Raw genomic sequence first — 24,621 nt, 5'->3', positions numbered from 1 at the left:
TGACTAAATAATAATATTGCAGGTTTATTAGGCAAGTCCATAAGTATGTTGGTACAATGTTGCACAGAAAGTTATGATGAGATCTTAAGAGAGTCCCGTCGTGGAGCATCACTAGTGTCCGTAGTCCACTTATTCGCGTTTGTCAGCATCATCCACTCAGCTGCCCCGCCTCCCTCCCCTGCCTTCAGCAGGAATAGCACCAGCACCCCCTGAGGCAAAACTCTCTCCCCAGCTGAGTCTGGAGGCTAGACCCTCAATTCCTCCTCCTCCTCACTCTGCACTCCCCAGCTGACCCAGTTTCTCCACACTGAGTCAAAGCTGGGAAAAGGTGCAGAAAATTTACCCTAGTTCCATGGAAAAGTGAGCAAGAAGAGCAGAGAGAGACGGAGACAGAAACCTGCCCTTGAGGGGGGGAAAAGACAGCCCAGGGTATTACTGAATCCTTCTCCCAAAGATAAGGATTAGCTTTGATCTGACATAAATGCTTTGTGGCTCAATATTCCCATACACCCAGTCGCTCTCCCTTTTGCCTTCCTCTTTTCTTCCCTTCTGACTGCAAATCCTTTCCTCCTCTGCTTTACATCAGTTCAAGATTTTCACTTTCCAAGTGACTTTTTTGCTCTCCTCCCTTTGGCCTTTTCCTTTCTATGCATTTTGTCAATGCCATTGATGAAAATAAAGTCACATGATATAAAAATACAGCATAGGCTTGTAAAATAAGAAAAGTGCACTTTGTTTTAGTTTAGGCAAATTGTCAAAAAGACTCATACAATAGCAGGTTTGAATGAATAGCCTGTGCTGTACAGTTGAGCAAGTCATAACCGCAAACCCCCTCCGAAACCCTACGACGTAACCTGACATCACTCTCCCTGGAAATGTAACATCGACACAACCTGTAACTATTGTGGTTTTTGAGTCCAGTACTGGCCAACCACAGTGTGTGTGAAAGGTCAGTGGTTGGTGGTTCATTTATATGATCTACTATAAATCATTAGATCTATTAATGCAAACAATGAGCCTTATTTATTGCATTTATCCTAAATTGTACTGGTGCTCCCTGGTGCCTTTTACTTTTTGCTCACACACTTGTTTAACTTAATAATATAATAATAATGATAAGAATAATAACATATTTTGATTATAGAAACTTCCACACACTCCCACGCTTCATTAATTTCCTTGTGTTGTTATACTGTGTTTAGACCTTGAAGCCACATTACAGATCCACATATAAACAATGTTTGTGTTTTTTAAGGGTTAGACAGTAACAGACCGCCATGACTGGAACTGCTGTAGCAATTATCGACTTCTGGTGTGTTTGTGTTCAGAGTGTAGTTCAAATGTTAATTAAAGCATTCTTTCTGTAGCTGTGTAAAATATGAGGCCTGGGAAGGGCTAAAAAAATGTAATTTTAATACATAAGTACAAACACTGTTAAGTGCATCTGCTTGCAACAACTAGATGACTTAGGAGGACATTGGCCCCACTTGGGCTAAGGGGTGATTGCAGTTGGCATCTACCCTGATGGTTTTGGGTCTAGCCCAGCGGTCCCCAACCGTTTTTGCACCACGGATTGGTTTATGTCTGACAATATTTTCACAGATCGGCTTTTAAGGTATCGCAGATACAACAAAATTAAACCAGTACCGGTACCAAAAAAATATTTATTTATAACACACAGGAAAAGACCCAGGGAAACCAAATTAACAATAAAAATGATTAAAAAAAATTTTTTTTAAAAAATGAAGCTAAAAACCGATAAAAACCCTGAAAACCATCAATTTCGCACCCGAGCCTCAACTCTCGTGGCCCGGTACCAAACGACTCAGTCCAGGGCCCAGGCGTTGGGGACCGTTGGTCTAGCCCAGTCAGGCTGTGAGATTTAGCCCTTCTCTTTGTTTTCTTTAGTGATAAAAATGTCGTTCTTCAGATTGTGTAGCTAGCTTTAAAGCTTTAAACCAAATTGCAATTGTTGCTGCAAGAGTGAGCGTTTCCATGGAAAAAGCAGAGACGAACTGATGTGTGCTCACGCTCGGATCGTTCAGCGGAGTGTGAACATAGTCCAACCGGGGAGTGGGCAGAAGGGGACACTCGGGATTGGATACAGCACAGAGCAACCTCTGTTTGTGACAGAGCCCACAAACTCCTCTTTAAAGTGTTCACAGAGGTCAGCCGAAGGCTCTTTTCCCACAGACCTTTTTGCAACCACAAGTATTGCCCCCTTGTGGTCTTTAACAGAGTACAGGTTTAACATACTCCTCTGTTAGCTTAACTTTGCAGACCTGAAAGCTTTGTCTATCTTTTACATTGCCTGCAGCACCATTTAGATATTTAGAGGCATGAATTTGTATACTTTTATCACAAAGTGAGGACAATGTAACTTTGAATTATTCTTTGAATAAAGAAAGTTCTTTAAAGTCTTTTTTTAGTTTTAACATTATAGAAGAGAATCGGTTGCAGTTCTTCTGAGAAACAGAAAGAGATGTACAATACCCACACGGGATAAAAGTACATGTGTATCATTATCATTCCCAATGCACTTTATGTACACAACAACCACCACCATGGTGTATTTTTCTGTAAATGATAACCGTCTGTGCATAGTATAGTATTTTGCGTGCACTACACTATTTTTCTTATTTATATTTTTATTTTTCTAATAAATCTCTAATTTTATTCTGTCCCTTGCAGTAATGAGTGAATTTCCCCAGTGTGGGATTAAATAAAGTCAGTGTCTATAATTAGCACTGATTATTTATGTTTTGGATTAATTTTTCAAAATCCATCGCCATCATTTTCCAAAATCTGTCACCATCATCATCACAATCTGTCATGTCTAGATTTTAGCTGTTTTTTTGTTGTTGTTCCCTGAAAATGGAGAGGGATGATAATAGAAAAATCAGCCACGCGGTATCATTTTCTCAGCCTGTAAGGGAAAAAAAAAAGTCTTCGTCTGCTCTCGAGGAGCGTTGTGAGGTCATGAAATAACAGCGAGGAGCTGGAGGACCAAACGCGGTTGCGACTTAACAATATGATTTATCGATTCAACTGAGCTGTAACCAGGACAACCTGGCTGACCCACTTACTGTCACACCTACATACTGTGGATACGCAACAATGAAATATCCCCAAAAGGTTTCAGGAGCAGCGTTAAACAACAGCAACCTGAGACTGAAGAGCACCTGGAGACGGCTTGTTTGAAGGAAAGTTTACAGCGTGGGAGGAGGGAATTATGTCCGATTTAGTAATGATGCAGAGTGACTGAGCGGCAACCTCCATAGGCCCATCGCGCCTGCAGTCCTCTGGGAGTGACCAACAGAAAACACCCCCTCCCCACAGGGCCTCCGCACACAATCGAGGAGGAGGACAGAAAAAGTGTTCCTTCTTGCAGACAGGAGTTAAAAATAACCACAACAGCCACAGCTCCACATGGCCGACATAATAAAGAAGCTGGAAGCAGCGTTGGGGAGAGCTTTGCTAATCCGGCGGTTTGCACCCATGAAATGTCAGTGAGCTGATGGTGTACAGTGTGAGCTCGAGGGAGACGAAAGAGCAGATGACAAAGGAAATTCCTGAAAGGGTTGACAGTTTGTTTTGGCATATTTGGTTTTTTAAAATACTACAGACAATAAAACTCAGGTGAGGTCAAATCAAAAGCAACACCTCGACACACAAGAGCCAAAAAGATGCTTCAGCTAACAAACTGACACACAAACTTTGTGTTCATGTGTCTAAAGGATCCTATGTCACTGCTAACCAGTGTTTTTCTACACTAATGAAATGACATTGAAAAAAACAAACAAACAAAAAAAACTATTAAATCAATGCTGTCAGCTCAGTGTTTTTGTCAGATTTCAACCAGATTTGCCCAGATTGAGGTTGGAAAAAAATTAGACTGCAATCAGAAACTGATCTATTTTTAATTTTTCTTTTTACTTTGAAGATGACAACAAATAAAACCGCAAACATTACTGTCAGGAGGACTGGACACGGTTTCATGTATCTAAAAGTCTAAAAATGAGAAAATTAAAGCACTCACCCAGTACAAGTCGAAATGAAAATTAAGCTAATTAATGTCATATTGAACAGAACAGTGTCCAATAAATTGTTGCCTTTGGCCGTCATAATCTTTATGAGAACAGCTGATCATGACTTATGATTTTCCTCACATGTCACTGCTTCCAAGTCAGGTCTTTGACAATTTGACAGACTTTATGAAGATAATAAATCTGATGAGAGGCCAGAATTTAAACAATCTGAAAATATCCTCCACACCATTACACCACCATCACCAGCAGCAGCAGCCTGAACTGTTGAAACAAGGCAGGATGGATTCATGCTTCCATGTTACTTAAGCCAAATTCTGAGCCTACCATCATGTTACCACCGTGTTGCAGAGGAGACTCAACAGACCAGACAGCGTGTCTTTAATCCTCTGCTGTCCCGTGTTGGTGAGCCTGTTTGAATTATAGACTCAGTTTCCTGTTCTTAGCAGACAGGAGTGCCATTCAGTGTGGTTTTCTGCTGCTGTAGCTTCGAGCTTTGATTTGTTGTGCGTTCATTGATGTTCTTCTGGATACATTGGATGTAATAAATGGTTGTTTGAGCTACTGTTGCCTTCCTATCCGCTCAAAGCAGTCTGGCCATTCTCTGCTGACCTCTGACATCAACAACACATTTTCGCCAGGGAAACAACACTCACTGGATATTTTCTCTTTTGTGGATCATTTTTTAAAACCCTTAGGGATAGCTGTGTGGGAAAATCCCAGAAGATCAACAGTTGCTGAAATACTCACACCAGTACTTCTCAACCATATCTAAATGCTAAATTGCTGCCAATCAGCAATGTCCTTCATAACGTTGCCAGTGAATGTAACTCGTCAGTTTAGTCAGAACAATCTGGAAAACCCTGAAAACGTATTTCTGTAGCAGCTTCCTAACAATAAATTCGCTTCTGATCCTCTATCATGAACAAACAACTCAAACCAACATCAAAGAACTGAAGCACCTGCGTTCCCCCCAGCAAACATTTATGAAATGGCAGTGTTGCCTCCAGGGTCACTGCAATAGGTTACTACTGATTAGTGTGAAAATTAGTGTGGAAATCTGTGCTGTGGCCCTGCTACCATTGGTTTTTCACAGGTTGAATTGATCGTTTTTTAAGTTTCATCCAGTTAACCTACTTATTCATCCACAACTGCATCCAGATTTGCTTTTAATAACACACAGACAGACAGCCATTAGCAGTTGTTTTACGTTATTATATTTTTGCACAACTCTGTTGCTTGTGAAGCTCGCACACAAGAATTTCACTCACATGTACTGTACCAGTGTACCTGCACATGTGACGTGACAATAAAAGTGATTTGATTTGATTTGACAGACGCTGATAAACTGACCAGCATAGCTCCAGAGTGCCAACATCACCCCTTTAATGTATCCCATGACATGACAGACAAATGGGGATAAAGTGTTGGTTTTACTGCAGCTAATCGTCACTAATGTATTCCAATTTTTTTTAATCTTTCCATCAACATTCATGTTTTCAGCTGCAGGCTCTTTGCAACAACATAAATGTTACAGTGCGAATAAACATGCCAAATCAAACGTGCTCTCCTCTGCTGTGTGTCAAGACTGCAGGCATTGTGCTGAGGCAGCGTTTGCATAAAGCTGCTGTGTCGATTTTCTCTCCCACACATCACAAGTCTGGATGGGTCTCAACACTTCTCCTCCAGAGTACATTTAACTGAAGCTGAAGCGGTCAAGCAGGAGCTGCTGGGGTTAAGGCTCAAGCAGCTGTGTGTGTGTGTGGGCGCACGCATGTGCGTGTGTTTTAATCCAAAACTCATCAATTACGTTAAACTGCAGCCCATTTTTCATACACATTTCATGTTAACTGCACAGGCGAGAAGGGCAAAGAACAGGCTGTCCTTGAGACGTTACATTTTACAGTACATATGTGAGTGTGGGCTCAAGAGTAGAGCACAGAATGAGGACCAGTTTTTGATTTTAGTGGGCATGGAGGCCCACTGTGCCTAATGGGCACAGTGCAGAGGTTTAAGTGTTAAAGGGGACACACCTAAAAAGTTGTGAGGTTCTGTACAGTCCTGTGTGGTATAATTTCATTCATCTTCTTTTTGCTATTCCTTTTAGCGGTCACCATATCTGCCTCCATCTCACCTGTCATAACAACTGTCTGCATGTCCTCCTTCACTACATCCATAAACCTTTTCTGTGGTCTTCCTCTTTTACTCCTGCCAGGAACCTCTATCTTCAACATCCTTTGCCCAATGCATCCACTATACCTCTTGTGCACTTGTCCAAACTCTTTCCTCTCTAACTTTGTCTCTAAACTGCTTAACCTGAGCTGATGTGCTTCTTGTTTATCCTGTCCATTCCACTCAATGGAAATCACAATGAAAATCTTATCATCTTCAGCTTGGCCTCCTGTCTTGTCCATGCTACAGTCTCCGAATCTTAGATAATAGCAGGACTTACTACCATCTTGTAAATGTTCCCTTTCATTCTGTCATCTCCACCCACTCCACCCTGCCGGCACTCTGTTCTTTGCCTCTCTTCTCCACTGTTTCTTGTATGCAAATTTTATCCACCTTACTCTATTTGCTTCTTATACCCGTCTCCCTCTCATTCATACACATGTATTCTTTCAAGCTTCTACTGACACTCATTGCTCTTCTCTCTACAGCATACCTCCACCTCTCCAGGCTCTCTTCCACCTGCTCCCTACCCTTACTACAGATCAATATCATCTGCAAACATCATAGTCCACGGAGACTCCCGGCTGGCCTCATCTATCAGTCTGTCCACCACCACTGCAAACAAAAAAGTGCTTAGATCTGTGATGTAATCCCACCCCCACCTTGAACCCGTATGTCACTCCTATCACAAACATCACAACTGTCTCGCTGCCCTCATGCACGTCCTGCACTACCCTCGCTTACCTCTCTGCCTCTCCTGGCTTCGTTATGGTGTACCACATTTCCTCTCTTGGTAGTTTATCATATGCTTTCTCTAGAGCCACAGTAATACCATGAAACTCCTCCTGACCTCTCTACACTTCTCCATCAACACCCTCAAAGGAAACATTGCATCAGTAGTGCTGCTCGCTGATCATCACCTCTCCCCTTAACTTAGCTTCAACAACTCTTTCCCATGGCTTCATGGCATGGCTCATCAGCTTTATTGCTCTGTATTAGCTACAGCTCTGCACATCACCCTTACTCTTGAAAATTGGAATCAGTACATGTGGGATTTTAGGTTTTGGAGTACTGGTGAACAGAAAAAATATCCAGTGTGGCTTTTAAAATGTCATGGGCACATTTTATTTTTGGTCACTAGTATCACCGAAAAGAACACGGGGAAGTTTTTTTTTCTTGTTACACTAAATGATATAAATCATCAACATTCATGCAAAAGAAGAATTAAAAATCTGCAGCTAAGCCTGTTGAACAGACCAAACACAATGACACACACACTGTCACAAGGCATGATGGGTAATGCAAGCTAGCTGCTGGGTTACTGTGCTGCTTTCAACAGTAAAGACAGATACAGTAGAGGGTGAAGAAAAGAAAGTAGAGATACTGTGTGCTTGACTCAGAAAGGGTAAGGTGAACCAAAGAGAGCGTGTTACTGAAGACCAACAAGTGTGTTACTGAAGACAGACGAATTTCTGCTCCAAAATTGGGAAGAACGACCCCAAGCTGAGTTTGTTTCTAAGCTTCTCGCTGTGATGAAAGTGCAAACCACTGCTTCCCTAATGCTTCTTTACAACAGCAGCTTAACCAAACCTGAGTCCACATTAGTAATCGTACCGTTTTTCTCTGTGTATTTAAGCGTATATTACGTGCACACATTAGCTGACACTGTTGTATCTGCGTGTTTCTATCTGTGCATCACACATAATGTGATAGTGTTGCACTGTGTATATGTGTGTCAGCAGAGCAGATGGAGCGCCTGAAAGAGGCCTGTGCAGCCGACCACTGCAGGATACATTATGGCAATTTCCAGCTTGAGAAGCCAGAGAGAGTCAGAGCTGGCAGAGCTGCTGGATGGATTCCCTCCACCCCCTCCACCAGCATGGGTCTGCCAGTGCATGACTGTCCGTCACATCAACTCCTGCAATGCTGGGAGGTTACCTGGTGAGAACTGACTTCATCCAGTACCTATCTCCAGGTACAAAAACAAAGTCTGACTGCAAACTTATAATCAGCTATAAAAGCCAGTTAGAATTTAGACAAAACTGTCAGCTGCATTTCAGTTTCAACTGTAGTTTAATTATAAAGCAAAACAACAATTCATCCCAGGATGATTTACAGTGAGTTACAGAGTCCATTATATTAGAGATGGATAATTCAACCTTATAAACTGAAAACTTTTTTAAATGTATCTCTTTCTCCAATGAATATAAGACCAGAAAGCACACTTCTACTGAAGCCACAGACTGGTTATGAAGACTTGAGTTGACAATCTTTGCAGTCACCAACATGAAACTGGATGCTTTCCCTGGTTTATCAAGTTTTCTGACTACAACGACAGAATATGTACATCACGTTTTAATGTATGAGACTATAAACTTGCACACTGACCTTGTAAAAGCCTCAAAAATCTTTTTACTGAAATAACTGATTGATTGAGCAGAGGACTCAACTGCTGCTGGCCATTATATAAGCCCAGTTTAAGTCGCTTTCAGGATTGGCTTCAAGTTTCAGCCCATCCTTTAAACTGCCTATGACTACAACATAGGCATGATGCATCCCTTCAACTTTCACGGAGGTCACAGTAAGTCCAAAAAACTCCCTCTGGAAAACTAATCAATGTTCCTCTCTGCTCTTTGATGAGAGGCATCTCTATCCTGAGAAAACATGCAATTTTTAAAGCAGAAAAAGGTCATCGCTGCGACTACAGCAGCCGCAGGCTCGATCTACATCTGCAGATTCAAATAAAGATCCAGGAGGTTGGAGATAAAGGCAAGCACAGCAGCTCTGGCTAAACTTCAAAACAGCACTGACAGTTTTAATTAAGCTAATCTGCTTACAGAAATTATGTAAATGAGGATCACTTTAAATTATCAACTGTGGGACAATGGCACTGTTATTATTTTATGTTGTTTCCTGGAAGAAAAAAAAGTTTGAATAATATTTCAAAAACAAAGAAAAACTTTCAGAGGTTAATGCAGTCTCCAGATGACTCATAGCTCATAATGTGCTTTTTTCCTCTCATGGCAGAAATCATTTTGTACCATCAGGTCTTCAAATGGAGCACATCTCGCTGCAGAATGAAACACTTCGATTCACTTATTAAATAACAGAGTTCACAGGCGAGGTGATGGCATTTAAGGACAGGCCTTGAGGCTGTGAGAAGACATTTGAGAAAACCAAAAAAAAAAACATAATCACAGGTGCATGAAGAAGAGCTTTTCTCCGTCTCTGTGTGTTTGTGCCCTGATTTGTGGGTTTTAAGCCTGACAGGAAGTGATAAATAAGACTCTCTGGTACCTGCGAAAATGCACCTCGACCCCTGATCCCTCAGTATGAGCTCAATCGCACATCAGGAAGCAGCACAGCAGGAATTTGTGTTCATGTGCATGTGCGTCCATTTGCAGCATTTTCACTGCACAAGCTCTAAAAAACACTGAGCTTGAGTGTTTTTTAGAAGCTTGGCAGGAAAACATTCAGGGGGAAAAAAAGAAGAAGAAAAAAAGAAACAGTCGATTAGAGAGTCATCACACGTATCGCCTCCTCTTCAACCTGCACCTTGGCTCGCACATCCATCGATGGCAGCGCTGCCAGCTAACGCTTTCAAGAGTCTGTCAGTCAGTTTGAAGCGCGTTTGGAAACCGTGGCACGTTGTTAGGAGACACGGGTTGTCATATCGTGGATGTTTTGTCAAAGACTCGCTCCGAGGGCGTCGGGGAAACGACCGGAGGTGGGAGAACTGATGAGGTGACAGCGGCATATTTTTAGAGCTGCCCTCAAACCTTTACATGTCACCTTGTCACCATTAACACCTCTATATCGTCGCTGGCGCTTTGACACGTTAATTATGGGCGAACCCAAACAAACGTCGTCTACTCCCACACGCACAAGAAAACCAGAAGAAGGCCTGAGGATTAATTCTGCATATTTCAGTGTAATTTAATGCTTTGTGACAACTTAATTATTTCACAGAACGTAAACAAATATTTTCCTTTTGTTTTACTCAACATTAATTGCTGCAATAAGCAAGGTTTACCTTATCATTATGAAGTAAATGGAAATTTTCATTTCGGTAGTATAATGACACCAGCGGAGTTTAAACTGGTTTTTATGAGTCTGATTAGAGAAAGACACCAAATTGAAATCTATGGGAGAAATATGTGGCAAAACAAATTGTGGTCAAAGTCTTTTGCAGACATGTGACCACTAACCAAATGAAGTTACCTTTGGTCATGTGAGAAGAGAATAAAGGCCCAGAGATTGGTCCTCAACCAGCTGTTAACCACTGGTTGTGTGGGGAAAAATTTGTATTAACTGACTGGTTCTGAGTGTTTGCTAAAACTGAGTCACACCAGACCAGTCCATGATCCCGTGGCAACCAAAAGTCACAAGAGAAACATTTATATTCCCAAACTGGTTTTCAAAAGCCTCCCTGTGATTGCTTTGGTTGCTAGCATATTGTTGCAATTGTGGTTGTAGTTTGAATGGAAGTGACGTTGTCTACAAATACTGTCCTGCTCTTCTCTGAGCTGTAGTGAAAAAGTGCGACGCAAACCGCATATGAAGAAAGTTCACCATGAACGCAAAAGGCGTGCAACCATGTTTTAGAGGGAGCAACTTTTACTTTGGAGACAAACCTTCATTTCCACTTTCTGTTGCACTCTTTGGGGTTTTTTTTGTTTTTCAAATTTTACGACCACTCAGCTGGTAGTTAATGAGATTTTACAGACAAACATGACAAACTACAGGTAACCATAGTTCAGCAATTCATGCTTACAGGTACAAGCTTCTTAAAGCCGGCAAGTATGGCGTTGTTATGCCCTCCATAATCTTTAATTCATGAACTATAGTTTGGCTTTAATGCTTATTCTCATTAAATGCAGCACTTCCTTCTAAATACTACACAATTTCTGTAGGACAGCAAGTTTTATGGTCAGGTAAGGTCAAATATAGTCTGTATTTGCAAGGTCTGAAATGTCAAATTCACTCTCATACACATCAGCTATCATTTCTGGAGCTAAAAGGGGCAGGATTGCCATGTTGTTCCTTCTGTCTTTTATTCTAAAAGAGAATGAAAGATAAACAAAAGACTAAATATAGTAAAGAGCAGAGCATAAAATTAGTGATTTCAAGTATGTAACTTATGTCTGACATGACCTAATGCGGAGAAAATAAAGGCAAACCGGAGTCTAACTAGTGTCTTTAGGGTCTCTCGACAGTCAATACAAACTCACCCAGACAGAAGCGGATTCCAACTTATTCCGATCAGTCGTGGTGCCCAAATCATAAATGAATCCGGGCCAAAAGGATTGCTGTTAGGAGAAAAGGACATAAGACAAAATGTCAGTACTGGCCCTGACTCACGAGCTGCCTTTATGGAGGCCTGTGGCAGTTGAGGGGTTAAAGCCTGTATTTGTGGAGTGAACTGATGATCCACTTCTTTCATATTTTGCTAAAGAATCTCAGGTCAGGCACACCTACGGTTTGAGGGGATCGGCCTCTGATCGCTGAAGAACTGCCAAAAATAAATTATGTCTATTTATGGCTTAATAAAATCACTGATTCCAACCCCGGTGTCCCCTACCCCCCCGACATGCTCAGACGACCAACGGATTCTGATCAGATCACCAAATCTAGTCCACAAACGCCTCAATCTGGGCTGAACCCAGCCACACTAAAGGCAAACTTCATTGTTTTGGTCTCTAACTAAAGCTCATGACCACTGCTGAGTGTTTGAATATGGATTTGCTATCCAATCACTCTTGATCAAGATCTAGAGCCATTTAGACTTTTTTTGAAAAAGGGAGCAATCCACAATGTTAAAAGGAGGTTAATCATGGATGGGTACAGCTTAGCATTAATTATTGTTGACATAAAAACAAAATCATGTTTCAAACTCAACTTCACAAACACAAATCTCATCTTTACAGTAAAATAAGAAAAATATATTAGATCACAGGTGTCAGATAAGAAAATGTCTACTTGTGAAACTCATCTTTACATTCATTATTAGCGCTCAGACATGCCATTATCTGCTGTGTAATGTCCCCGACTCTTCACTAAGAGGCACTCCACAGGCCCTGTGTTATCCAACAGCAAGTTTAACCTTCATGCATTAATTTCCTCCCTATAATAAGTTGTATTTAAATGGTGGATTATTTTCCTTTTCAGAGTGAAGTCCGTCCCATTAGCTGCGATCGTGTCAAACCACCATTAAAGCAAATGCATAACAGCCAGTTTCCATTTAATGCAATCAAGATTTAACATGCCAGTGAAACACAGGAACATCATTGTGAATAACATGAAAAGCCTCGAGGAGGATTGAGTGGCCTGAGATGACGAAGTCGTAGGATGATGGAGTATGTGCTGTTGCCAAGCAATTGGTCCAAAGACAGATGTTAGAAATGAACTGTGTCCTTTACCAATGACAGCTCAGTAAGCCACATCGTAAACAGGCATTAAAGTATATCTGATGGTTTGGGAAAACATCCCAGTTTTTGTCTTTTCATGCTTTTACTTTCAACACAATAACATTTATACATGTTTCATAAAAAAATAACTTCCTGCCAATCTTACTTCTGAAAAAGCTGTCAGGTTGGGGTTACACGTGTGAACAAGTTGGAATATTTTCTGACACAGGATGAAAAAGAACCGTGTGCCACTTTGACACTTGCTCGAGGGTTTTTCTGTTTGGCATCGGCAACAACAACAGGTTGTTTTCCCTCCAAGTCCTTGTGGACACGTGTAATGCGATTTCCAGTTCGGCTCACTTTCCTCTCTCACTCTCCCCTCAGTAAAATTCAGCATGTGTCGACTGGGATGGAGGGAAATAACAACAGGAAACTCTGCTCTGAACCCAGCTGAAAGTGCTGAGAGCTTGGCAGTAAATATCACCTTTAATTCCAGTGTTTTAAGGTACTGGTACAAATCAATACTACTTTCTGATAAATGCACTCAAAAAAAATCCTATCTACTGATATGAGCGAACCATGGGTACTGATATGTAAAAGACCCCCCGCTCTTCCATTGGCCATTTTGTTTCTAATTATGATCTCTTTGTCTTTTTTTTTTTTTTAAATCTCTTTCTAGTCAGTCTTGAAGTGAGGTCTTTTTGTATCTCATTATTTTTGCTTTGCATCTTTGTGGTTGTTCTGCATCTCTTCAGGGCTGGATTGCATCTTTATAGTCAGTGATTCATGATTTTTTTTTTCGTACCATGTTCTTGTCTTTTTATTGTTTCCTTAAGTTCCTTTTATTTTTCCATCTTTTTGAGGAAGTCTCTTGAAATAGTTTGATTCCTTTCGCAAGTTTGCATTATATAATTTACACCTTTTGAAAAGGGTTAGTTACCACAATAAGGTAAAGCTTTTACTTTGAAGGCGAACGGGCTGGAGTGAATCTGAAAAGCGCAATCCAAACCGGAAATTGGAAACAGTGAGTAGCTTGTGAGTGTTTGCAGACAAATCAGCATGTACCATGCAAACTACTGACAACCAAGCCAAACTGAAACTGTCTAAAGCAACTGCGCCAAGGTCAGCAACCACTTGAAAATTGGTTGGAAATGGGAATGCACATTTTTTTCCTCGCCCCCAGAGGTTGCCAGGGGGTCACTGCCTAGGCCTGTATGACTAAGGCATTAGTTTGTTGTGCTCTAGTCTCCCAAACTTTCAGCCGGAAAGTGAATAAACTCATATCATAAAATGCAAAGTTAGACACTGTGAGCAACAATGTCACTTTTGGTAGCACACATAACATAACTGGCTTATAAGCTCTTAAACTGACAGCCCAACAACTCTTATCTCATCTTGAGACTCCAACCTCAATGATGTGCACTGGCATCACTTACCTCAAGAGAAAATCTTCAAGAGAAAAAGTTTTTTGCCATCTCTAGTTATCAAAGAAGAACCAAAGGCCTTCGTTCCACAGTCTGAACCTTAATTACGACTCAATATTGTTCTTCATAGCAAGTAGGCTCCAGATATGTCAGGATAAACCTGTCTTTCTGTTTCTGTGTGCTTGAAGATATTTTTCAATAAGCACCAGGCTCAGAAAGCTCTGTTTTCACCCCCAATAACATTGTCTTTCAGGCAAGATGACGTAACTCTATATTATAATCCTAAATCCTTTGAGTATAAACCAATTAAGACTATTTAATCCTTCTGTTTCAAGTGAAAATTGAAATCTTAAAAACAAGGAAAAGAAGGAACACCAGAACAGAGAGCAGAAATCTTTAAGTAGCAGCTGTGGTGTCTCTGGAAGGACAAAGGAAAGCTGCCTGTGTTGTAAAACTGCAAATGAAACAAAACTCCTCAAACACATTCTACATTAGGGAAAGTAAAGGCTATTGTTTTGAAGGACGACGTGGCCAGTTTATAGATAAAAATGGGAAAAGCAAGTTAAACAGTATTTCATAAATTCGCCACCTGCTGTGGCACCTGCTAACACAGTTTAGACTTTGAGAAATGGCCGGGATGTTGCCTCTCTCCCTCCCTGTTCATCTCTTTTAGTGAGACAGACTGTGTTGAGGCTGAGGACATGTTTGGCACTCAGCCTAGGATAGAAATATTCCACAGAGGCCGATGTCAGCGCGGACACCTTCAGCTGGTGAAAACACAAAGCGAGTCAATACTCTGATTGGCAGGTAGCTCCTGAGTCACAGGTCAGGACAACTACTAATGAATCCATCAGGACGCAGTGCAAACCGATACAGTAACCTCTTGATCTCTTTAACGAGCCTCATCAACAGATAAATGGAAAGATACTGTGTCACCTGTAATCAATGATAATATTCGGTTCTGTTAGGAAAAGGTGAAAGATCCAACATTATGGCCTTTTGGACTCATTTTTATTAATAAAAAGTCAATTTTACACATTTGTACTGTTTAATTCACCAAAACTTGTTTTGATTTCTCTAAATTCATCTTCCTTGCAGCCCCGATTTCCCTTTGTCCTCTATAACAGCTTTGTTGGGGGCTGTTTAGTTAAAGTTTAGATTTTATGGCCATTCAGAATAAGAGAAAATGATCAGTGCATATATCTTTACAAAGTATTGTTACTGGAAGTAATGGCTCCAACATCTGATTGTAAATATATCACTGTACTGAGAGAAAGGACCCAAATATAAGACACCAGCAGACGACATAACAAAGGACGAGAATCCATCTGATGTACGAGAAACAAAAAAGGTGCAAACACCCTGTTGATGCCAGATGTCAAAGGGGAGTGACCAGACTGGGTCAAGCTAATAGGACTGCAACAGTAACTTAAATAACCATTAATTTGAACAAAGGTATGCAGAAGAGCATCTCTGAATGCACAACATGTCAAACCTTGACAGGTTTGACACAATGTGGTCCTCTTTTGCTATTACACTAGAGGACCACAGTCTCTGTTTCCTGTTGGGTGCCTCTCCTCTTGGGAAGAATAAGACACAGAGGCTACAATTCAAAACTGGACAGCAGAAGACTAGACAAATATTGCCTAGTCTGATGAATCTCGATTTCTGCTGCTACACCTGGATGGTAGGGTCATTTTCAGGATAAACAACATGGAAGTATAGATCCATTCTGCTTGTATCAACACTTCAGGCTGGTGTTGGTGGAGCAGCAGTGTGGCGGATGTTTTCTTGACACTTTAGGTCCCCAGGTACCAACTGAGCATCTTTCAGCTTCTGATAAGCTGCTCATAGCAGGATAACACACCATGTCACACAGTTGGTTTCTAGAACATTATAACGAATTCAACATACACAAATGGCCTCCATAATCACCAGATCTCAATCCAATGCAGCACCTTTGAGATGTGGTGGAATGAGATATTTTCAACACAGATGTGTCGCTAATAAATCTGTAAATCTGTGAGAGTATCATGTCAATATGGACCAACGTCTTGGAGGAATACATACAAAAGCTTGTTGAATATATGCAATGAAGAATTAACAAAGCTCTGAAGGCAAAAAGAGGTCATAATTGGTACTAGCAAGGTGTAACTAACAAAGTGGACAGTTACTGTATGTACAGAGTGCATTAATTAGAGAACAAGACATATGCCAGTGCAAGGAAAGAAATAACAGCACGTGAGAACAGTTAACCAGAGGGAAGACAGAGACAGGAAGTAAAAGAGACACAGACAGAAAAGTAACTGCGTAAAGAGAAAGGCAAAGGAACAGACATAGAAAAGACCGAGGGAAGCAAAGAAAAAAAAATTCACAATCCCTGAGACCATGACAAGATTGCAGCTGATCTCAATGAGTGGGAAGAACTGAAAGCTGTTCTTTCCACTCATTTTCTTCACAGCAGCATCAAGTGATACTTGATGTTGCTGTGAAGCCTGCACAGAAAGTCCTGAATCGTGTTTTTGGTGCAACTGATCAGAAGAAATATAAAAAAAATAAATTAAAAAAATTAAAAAAAAAGAAGATACTGTCAGGGATGAACTCTGGCACCCTTACAGTTTATTTGATAGACTAAGGCATACACTGTATCACATTTCTGTAAAAGCGATCTGCGAAATGAATGCAAGGTTATTACCTTTACATATATGAAATATTAGAACATGTCTGGCCGGGATAACAAGACTTGAGAATCTGTTATGATCCCATTAAATCAGCAACCTGTGCCAACCAGAAAGGAAATATACAGTCTAGTCTCTACAGTGTTTCCGACCTCAGACAGGGAACTACGGCTTTGACAACTATTTGCACATCAACACACATCAAGAAAACGAAAAGAAAAAAAAAATGGCTCAGCCTCGAAGCCTCTCCTTTTTCTGTAGAAGTGAAAACATGGGGTTGGTTTTGAAATAAGAAGCAGTCCTCAGTATGGGGACTGTAAAACAGCTTGCCAGCGCTAAAGAGACTCCTCTCCAGAGGAACCTTGACGTGCATAATTCCCACTTTAAGGGCAGCTTTCAATAGTTTCTGTTGCAATCAGCCTCCAGAAAATGTCCCCAGATGTTGCCAAATAAAAAGGCTTTGATATTCCTACATGCCTTATCCCTCACTGGCAAGCTCGCTGTGTTTGCTGTGTTTAAAAAGAGCATGGAGTTGATGTGTCTGACAGCTGAGTAGCAACATCAAAGCCCTGCAGCTCTCACATATACAGGTTTGGTTTATACTAACACAAATTTAGAACATATTACTGGCGCAATTTTTATACAAGCTAGATTACGAGTCAGATCTCAAACACACTCTTGCTGCTCATTTGGACATCCTCTCACATCCTATCAGCACTCACTTAAGATAATGGGCCCTGGTGGGGAGGATATAGAATGCAGAGTGACTCTGGGAGCTTATGCATGTTAGTGAATGGGCAGGCGAGGCAGATAAAGGGCTTTAGAAAACAGACCAGTGGTGGCAATTTGTCAGGATTAAAGCCTGATGGTGTGTTGTTGTCATGGTGTCAGGTGTTGCTCATTACACCCGAGCATGTCGGGGAATCGAGGTGTTGATCTGCGAGCATGTGGAGGTCATCTGAAGTCGTGGTTTAATCCTGCACTCTGGCACAAGGCATGGACGGACCCAACAAAGGCTGCGTTGTTGGTTTTTTTAATTCATGCCAGTAATCAAAAAAGGAGATTTTGACCATTTCTTGGGGGGGAAAAGTCTTAAAGAATGTGTTTTAGATCAGAGTGTGGAAATGACAGTCTTCACTAGTGGGGATAGTTACAAAGCTTTCTTCGTTATGAATTAGCATACATGTTTTTATTGAACATTTGAAGAACCAGCAAAAAAAACAGAAACTCTTGAAGAAGACAAAGTCAGAGATAGAAACGACAAGGAGCAGGTGCATCTAGTACAGGTACAGCTGCTGCAAAAACCCACAGAGCTCAGCAGCCAGCGCAACAAATTTTGGATCCTTGGCTTTTAGTTAGCATTAGCAGCACATGCTGTGTCCGATGTGAAAGGACCTTTATGCTGCCCACTGTGACTCACAGCCATGGTCCCGGGTCAGCCCTGACTTCGTGTTAAACTAATCCTAAAGTAATAATGGTATTTCTAACCACTGATATACCACAACTTTATCCTTTCAACAGCTACTGAAAGTTAGGGGACCTAGCTTCTATCGGATATTTATATAGCGATCCTCCAGCTTCAAACTGTATTACCCTTCAAGGACCTGCAGTTCAAAAAAGCGCCCCTCCGACAGCCAAACCCATCTATTCTCCGATTGGATAGTTAAATTTGTGATTGACATGACATTGACCAATCAGATGAAAGGAAGAAAAATAGGGTCAAAATTCGTACTTGTAACTTGAAACTTGAGTGCAGAGTTTCACACGTATTTTTTGGCTAAGTCCACACACAAATCTTTTTTATGCACACACAAATTCTTTTTACACATACAAATCCTGATTTACAAGTACAAAATATTTATGACCACAATTTGAGCCCATAAATTTCATCCGTTATAGGAGACACTCAGATGTGGACTCTTTAGCAAATGACTGTTCAGGAGATAAAATGAAATAATGAAAGCTTTTACTGCAGTAAAAAATTTCTCTAATAGTCTCAGCTGCTTGTTGTATTCTGGTTGGCCTAACGGGAGGTTAATCCATCTTGTATTACGAGCCTTTGCAATGTAACGGAGACTAGAGACTGAGGGGTAGTTAGTGGGAAAGACGAAGAACAAAACTAGAGGCAGAGAGGCTCGTGTCATTGTCTCTACATCCACGTGAGATGAATGACGCACCTTTGACCTGTACGGACATCACACAGACACGACCGCTGACAAACCTGTGATTACCTCCACCTCCAACACCACTCTCTCCTGTAGATCACCCCTCTCTTTAAAGCAGTGCAACATACCAGATAAGAGCCCCGCAGCTGAGATAGCTACTATAAAAAAAAAAAAGGGAAAAAAAGGCAAATGTCAAACTCAAAACACACACACACACACACAGCTGACACGCTTGACCTTCAGTGGTGTCTCCTGAGGCTAAACATGTGAAAGGGTACCTGTGCACACATGCCTTCAAGGTGCCTCTGATGAAATTGGTTCAGCCTCATAGAGCTCCTTTTGTAAAGCCAATTCTCTGGCTTGGCAGTGGACAACCTGGGGAAACAATTGGTTTCCGGAAAGACCTGCAGCTGACAGAGAGAGCTGTTGCTGTAGTGGTCAACAACATGTAGCTTGTATTAAAGAAACACGTCCATGGTAAGAGAAACCAGGAGAACACGCTGTCCTCTAGCCTGCAGAAGTCAGGTGGATATGTAAACATTATGTACAGAGATTTCCCTGTGTTTGAATGCACCACTTCCCCCTATACACTGTGACAGCACTTCATTGCAGTGGCTCACACCAAAGAGAAACCATCACAAACCAGCCTGGATGAGATTCTCTAATTTGTCCTACATATTCTCTCTTTTTTGGGGGGTGCAGAAAAACTTGACCCAGTTTAAAATTTAAAGCGCATTTTGTAATTTTAATTGTAGCCCAGTGTAGTATATAATAACTATATAAAACAGACATGACCTTGTCTGAATACATTAGTAGATAATGTAGTTCTAATAGAAGTGGAGGAGTTTAAGTATTTTGGGGTCTTGTTCATGAGTGGGTGATTGACAAACGGATGATGTACAGGAACAGTGTGGTAAAGAGAGAGCTGCTGACAATTTACCAGTCGATCTATGTGGTCATAGGGTAGTGACGGATGGATGAGCAATGTATTCCCTGGCATATCGTAGCAAGAAGAGGCTGTGAGGTAGACCCAGGGCAAACCAGAAAGATTACGTTTTTCCCGCAGACGAGCTGGAGGTGGCGGTTGGTGAGAGGGAGGTCTGGAGTTTTCTGCCAGCTACTGCCGCCATGACCACAACCCAGAAAATCAGTACTAGATGGATGGATGAATGGATGGGTGGATGGATGAATGGATTGGTGGATGGATGAATGAATGGATGGGTGGGTGGGTGAGTGGGTAGATGGGTGAGTGAATGGACGGATGGATTTGTGGATGGATGAATGTATGGGTAAGTGGATGGACTGATGGATTGGTGGATGGATGAATGAATGGGTGAGTGGGAGGATGAGTGAGTGGATGGATGGATGGATGGATGGATGGATGAATCGACGATTGAGTGGATGGACATACAGATGGACAGATTTCAGCTGGTCATTCAGTTTATTTTAAGAGTTGACTGAAGAGGATTTGCGACAACCTGGCAACCCAAATACAATGAGCTGATTAACAAAGCATCAGAAAGTGACTCAATCATTAATTTCATCCTTTGTAAGATGCACAGACTTCAGAGTATTTGTGATGTGCTGCTTTTCTTTATCACACTTGCACAGCACACGCTGTTCTCGGACAGCAGCACAGGTGTGGATGGACGCTGGTGAGGAAAATGAGCTACATTAACACCTGCTGAGGCATTCTGCGCAGCAACCTAAATGTTAGTGACTCGAGCAGTTGGCAAGAAAATGGACGGGATAACAAGCTCTGACGAGGCCTGTCGAGTTAATCAATGGCCATGACATCCGATGAGATGGTTATAAAGGACCAGACAAACACACAAAGGTGCAGTCAATGAAGAGCACAATGCCATCTCAGCAAGTGAGAGATCAGCAGCCAGAAGCGAGAAGGAGGAAAAGTGTTTTACAGAGTCAATGTCTGATGAATTCACCACATCCACTCCAAGATTCCTCAAATGGAAGCAGAGTGGAGGGGGGTTTCACAGCAGGAGGATCGGTGTGTTACAGAGCAAATAAATCAGCCACTTGGCATCGAATGTCGTCAGACAGACTGCGGGCATGTTTCAATCAACAGGCCAAGGGACACACTGACAGCATGGAGGGGGGGGGAGAAAACAAAGACATCCAAAGAGTACAACAAGCACGAATGAGATATGAGACGCCGGCAAGAAAGACATACATCAAGCTTGAAGACATCACCAGAGGATGAACTGAGTGAAGACAGTCCCACAAGACATGAATATGGGTCATATATATTTCTGGAGCTCATATTCGTAGCTATGTTAACATGCTGTCACGCACACAGTTAAGCACAAAGTGTCATGAATTCTTTCGTATTCCCTTCATATGAACTCCACTACAAAAATGATCTGAAAGCAACTTTTATGGCAGTATGATACAAGATAGCATAAATGTTATACTGTAAGCTAAAGTGCTGTAATATTAAAGAGCATTTAAGTGTCAATACATGGACAGAGATATGTGAAGCCATTTTAATACAGTTCAATTACAGGATTAGAGTGAAGAAGCAACTTCAACACAATTATATTCATAAAAAAGTTTTAAATGGGGGTCTATTATGCTCATTTTTCATTCGTCTTGGACTCTAGAGTAGCTTTGCATGCTTTACAGCCCAAAGTAATCCTATTCCGTCCTTGACATCATGAAGAAAATTGTGTGACGCCAAAGCTTTAGGGATTACATCTACATAGGCTTCCCTGATTATTTGAAACTTCGACCATGTTGCAGCAGGCCACGAAGGCTCAAGTCATGTGACACGAGACTCACTGGAGAGCCAGCTGATGGCATCTCTAGTGTGTCCTCCTTACAGTAGCAAAATAGAGGAACAGCGAAGGCTCGCTGGTTAGCAGCGACTAAACTTTTTAACTCTACTGTGGGACATGTTATCAAAATTTGGAAAAAAAAAAAAATCCTAAAATGCATCACCAAATATACCTGTGGAGTCATACCATGTAAAATCTGTGTAGGGAACACTGCATTTCTTTTCACACAGCCAAAAATACAGTCATGTAAGAAAGAAAGACTTCTTCAACAATGTCCTTTGGACAGGCAAGACCAGAGTAAAGATGTTGGGTGATAGTGGACAGCATCACCAACCACATCCTGTCAGTTGAAACACCACACACCAACTGTCAGCATTGTGGCTGAGGGGTGATGATTTGGGCCCGTTTTGCAGCCACAGGACCCGGACACTTTGCAGTGACTGAGTCAACCAAGAATTGAGGGGTTGCAATGACCCCGTCAAAGCCAGATATTAAGCTGGTTTAAATGATGTGGCAAGATCTTAAGAGAGCTGTTGAAGGTAGTTCTAACAGCTGTTGAATCCTGGGGTGTAGTTAGTTTTTAGGATTATCACAACTTATTATTGTTACATTTAAATTTGAAAAAAATCTTTGTGCGGGAAACACTGCACTTCTTTTCAGGGATGCAGGCACGCAGTATATTTCATGAGTCTGGACTTGTCAGCTGGTATCTCAGAAAATAGAGCTTTTAATGTGATTAACATTGTAACAAAGTCTACTTTACCACAAAAATAATCTAACAACAAATTAGACAAAAGCATAAGCATTGGGAGTTAAACCCCACTCTCCTGGAGTGGATCCTTGTGGCTTATTAATGATGTTTTTCTATCACCTGGTGTTTCCATACTTTAATTGTGAAACTCACACAGATTTCAGCTCATTCGGTTTAACTGGTTGCTCCAGATGGCATTAAAAGAGAATTAACCAAGAGTACTAATGGCGCACTCATGGTTAGCAGCTTGGTGGCCTTAAAAACACAGTTGGCCAACAAAAGATTATTACGGGTGAGCCAGCTTTCTCTGCACTGAGAGGAGATTCACTAAATGCATGACTGAACAGAGTAAATCTACAAAGCCATTTGAATTAGAGAAGGCTGGAAACATCTTTTATTCTTTGCTTCCAGTGTTCGATTTAGTTAGAGCTAATGGCCATAATTTATACATGAAACACCTGCCTGGTCCAGCACGAAGTAAACACAATCAGGGGAGGCCACGTATGGACATCCGTGGATGCCTCCAGGATTACAAAAACAGCAAGTCAATCAAAATATTGCCTGAGAGGACTTGAGAATTTTTCAGTACCACTTACAGATTCAGTGATTATCAGACCTGCAGCTCACAAAATGAAAACTCCACCTGCACATAGTTAGGAACTGTCCACCTGTGATTTTATTTGTCAGCAAAGCTGAAAACTATTTATTTTCCCAGAAAATCTAGCAGGAAAGCAAGGAGGTGATTTGTTTGATCCGTCAGCCAGCTCCTGCTTTCATTCAGGCCACCTGAGGAGTGGACAGATTATCATCGACAGGAAGCAGAACAGCAGGATCGGTTCTCAACCTGCCGAGTTTAGGCCTCGAGATGTAGGCAAAGCTTTGCTTTCATCAAATACCTCGCAGAGAAAACCAATCCCAAAAGCCGCAGTCTGCCATAGCAGAACTGAAGAACTTATTACTGCAAAATGGTAAAATTATAAGAAATAATGGCAGCAATTTTAAGATATAACCACAGTGTCTAGTAAGAATCATGTAGTTGCATGAGTATGATGATGCTTTCAAAGAGAAACTGAGTTCACGTCTCAAAAAGTTGCATTTTCATTTCAGGCTGAATTGAGACTCATCATCATCTCTGTAACTGAACTTCACATGCCCACAGCTCCAGACTCCAGCATGAGCCAACTTTAATGCCCAGAGAAATCCTGCAAGGTGACATCAAGTGCACGTGAACACAGCATGCTTACTTTAGCTGTCCCGGCCAGACCGTGAGGCTGTAAATCAAAGAAAACCACAAGCATCTCGCTCGCACAAACCCAAAACCCTGCCAGCACTCACAAACTTCTCAAATCCAACTCATCCTTTCTTGCGAGCAAGGATGTGTTTGTACTGTAACACATGCCAGATTTTTATTTGGAGGGAACCCATGTTGTTGTAGTTAACAAAAAATGAATGACACATCTCATCAGCCTCATTTTGTGATTAAGGCTGATTAGCTCGTTAGATTTTTCCACAGAAAAACAGCATAAAAAGGCAAATTAGCTTTTTGTGCAATCAGTCGTTTTCTAGAATTAGAAATCATTTTATATCAGGTACCACCATGCAGTTTGTACATGACACAATATTGGATGAGAACTCTTTTTGAAAGTGAACTTTTAGATCTTTGTGCAGCTCATCATCTCATCTTCTATCAGAAACGAGCTGTTTTCCTGTCTCCTGTTTCTTCAAATCTCCCTCCCTCAGACTCTTTGGAAGTCTACTTTGGGGTGGCCCTCCTGCCTTTACTCTGTGGGTGTGTCATGCTTGTAGCATGGCAGATTATATTACAAAATTCAGCACAGACTGATGTAAGTAGAAAAACCTTTAAAACTTGTTATTCAGACAAGTCTATGCAATGTCCACGTGCTGTGCAAGCGTTGCATCATTTCAGTGCAACTTGCCTGTTTATTAAACTTAAAGTGTAATAATGAAACCCAAATTGAGAGATTTTTTTTATTCTTTTTCGCAATGAATAAATGTTTTTATTTTATTTATTATTTGTTTATTTTGAGTATCGCCATCACAAATTCCCCAACTCTCTGTGAATGATACTCATGGCCAGTGATTAATTGAGTGGACAATTTCCATATTAATGGTCAAAAAACTGACCTCACAGCCCACAGTTCATTAACTGGGCTAGTTTCAGT

At 41.3% G+C, this 24,621-nt stretch overlaps 1 protein-coding gene across 3 annotated transcripts in view; it reads right to left on the bottom strand.

Moving 5' to 3' along the window:
- rnf152 (ring finger protein 152) overlaps positions 1-24,621 on the bottom strand; it is a 57,980-nt gene that overhangs the window by 10,251 nt on the left and 23,108 nt on the right. For 2 of the 3 annotated variants that reach the window (XM_063483923.1, XM_063483924.1), the window contains one exon: positions 11,450-11,527. The exons of the other annotated variant lie outside the window; for it this stretch is intronic. The gene's annotated coding sequence lies outside the window, so the exon portion shown is untranslated. The remainder of the gene's footprint in view (positions 1-11,449; positions 11,528-24,621) is intronic. 3 annotated transcript variants of the gene reach the window in all.

Source organism: Pelmatolapia mariae, linkage group LG9 (genome assembly GCF_036321145.2).
Source record: "Pelmatolapia mariae isolate MD_Pm_ZW linkage group LG9, Pm_UMD_F_2, whole genome shotgun sequence".
In the NCBI taxonomy this organism is placed as follows: domain Eukaryota; kingdom Metazoa; phylum Chordata; class Actinopteri; order Cichliformes; family Cichlidae; genus Pelmatolapia; species Pelmatolapia mariae.
Note: the sequence above shows the minus strand (reverse complement) of the source record. Positions and strands in the feature narration are given on the sequence as shown.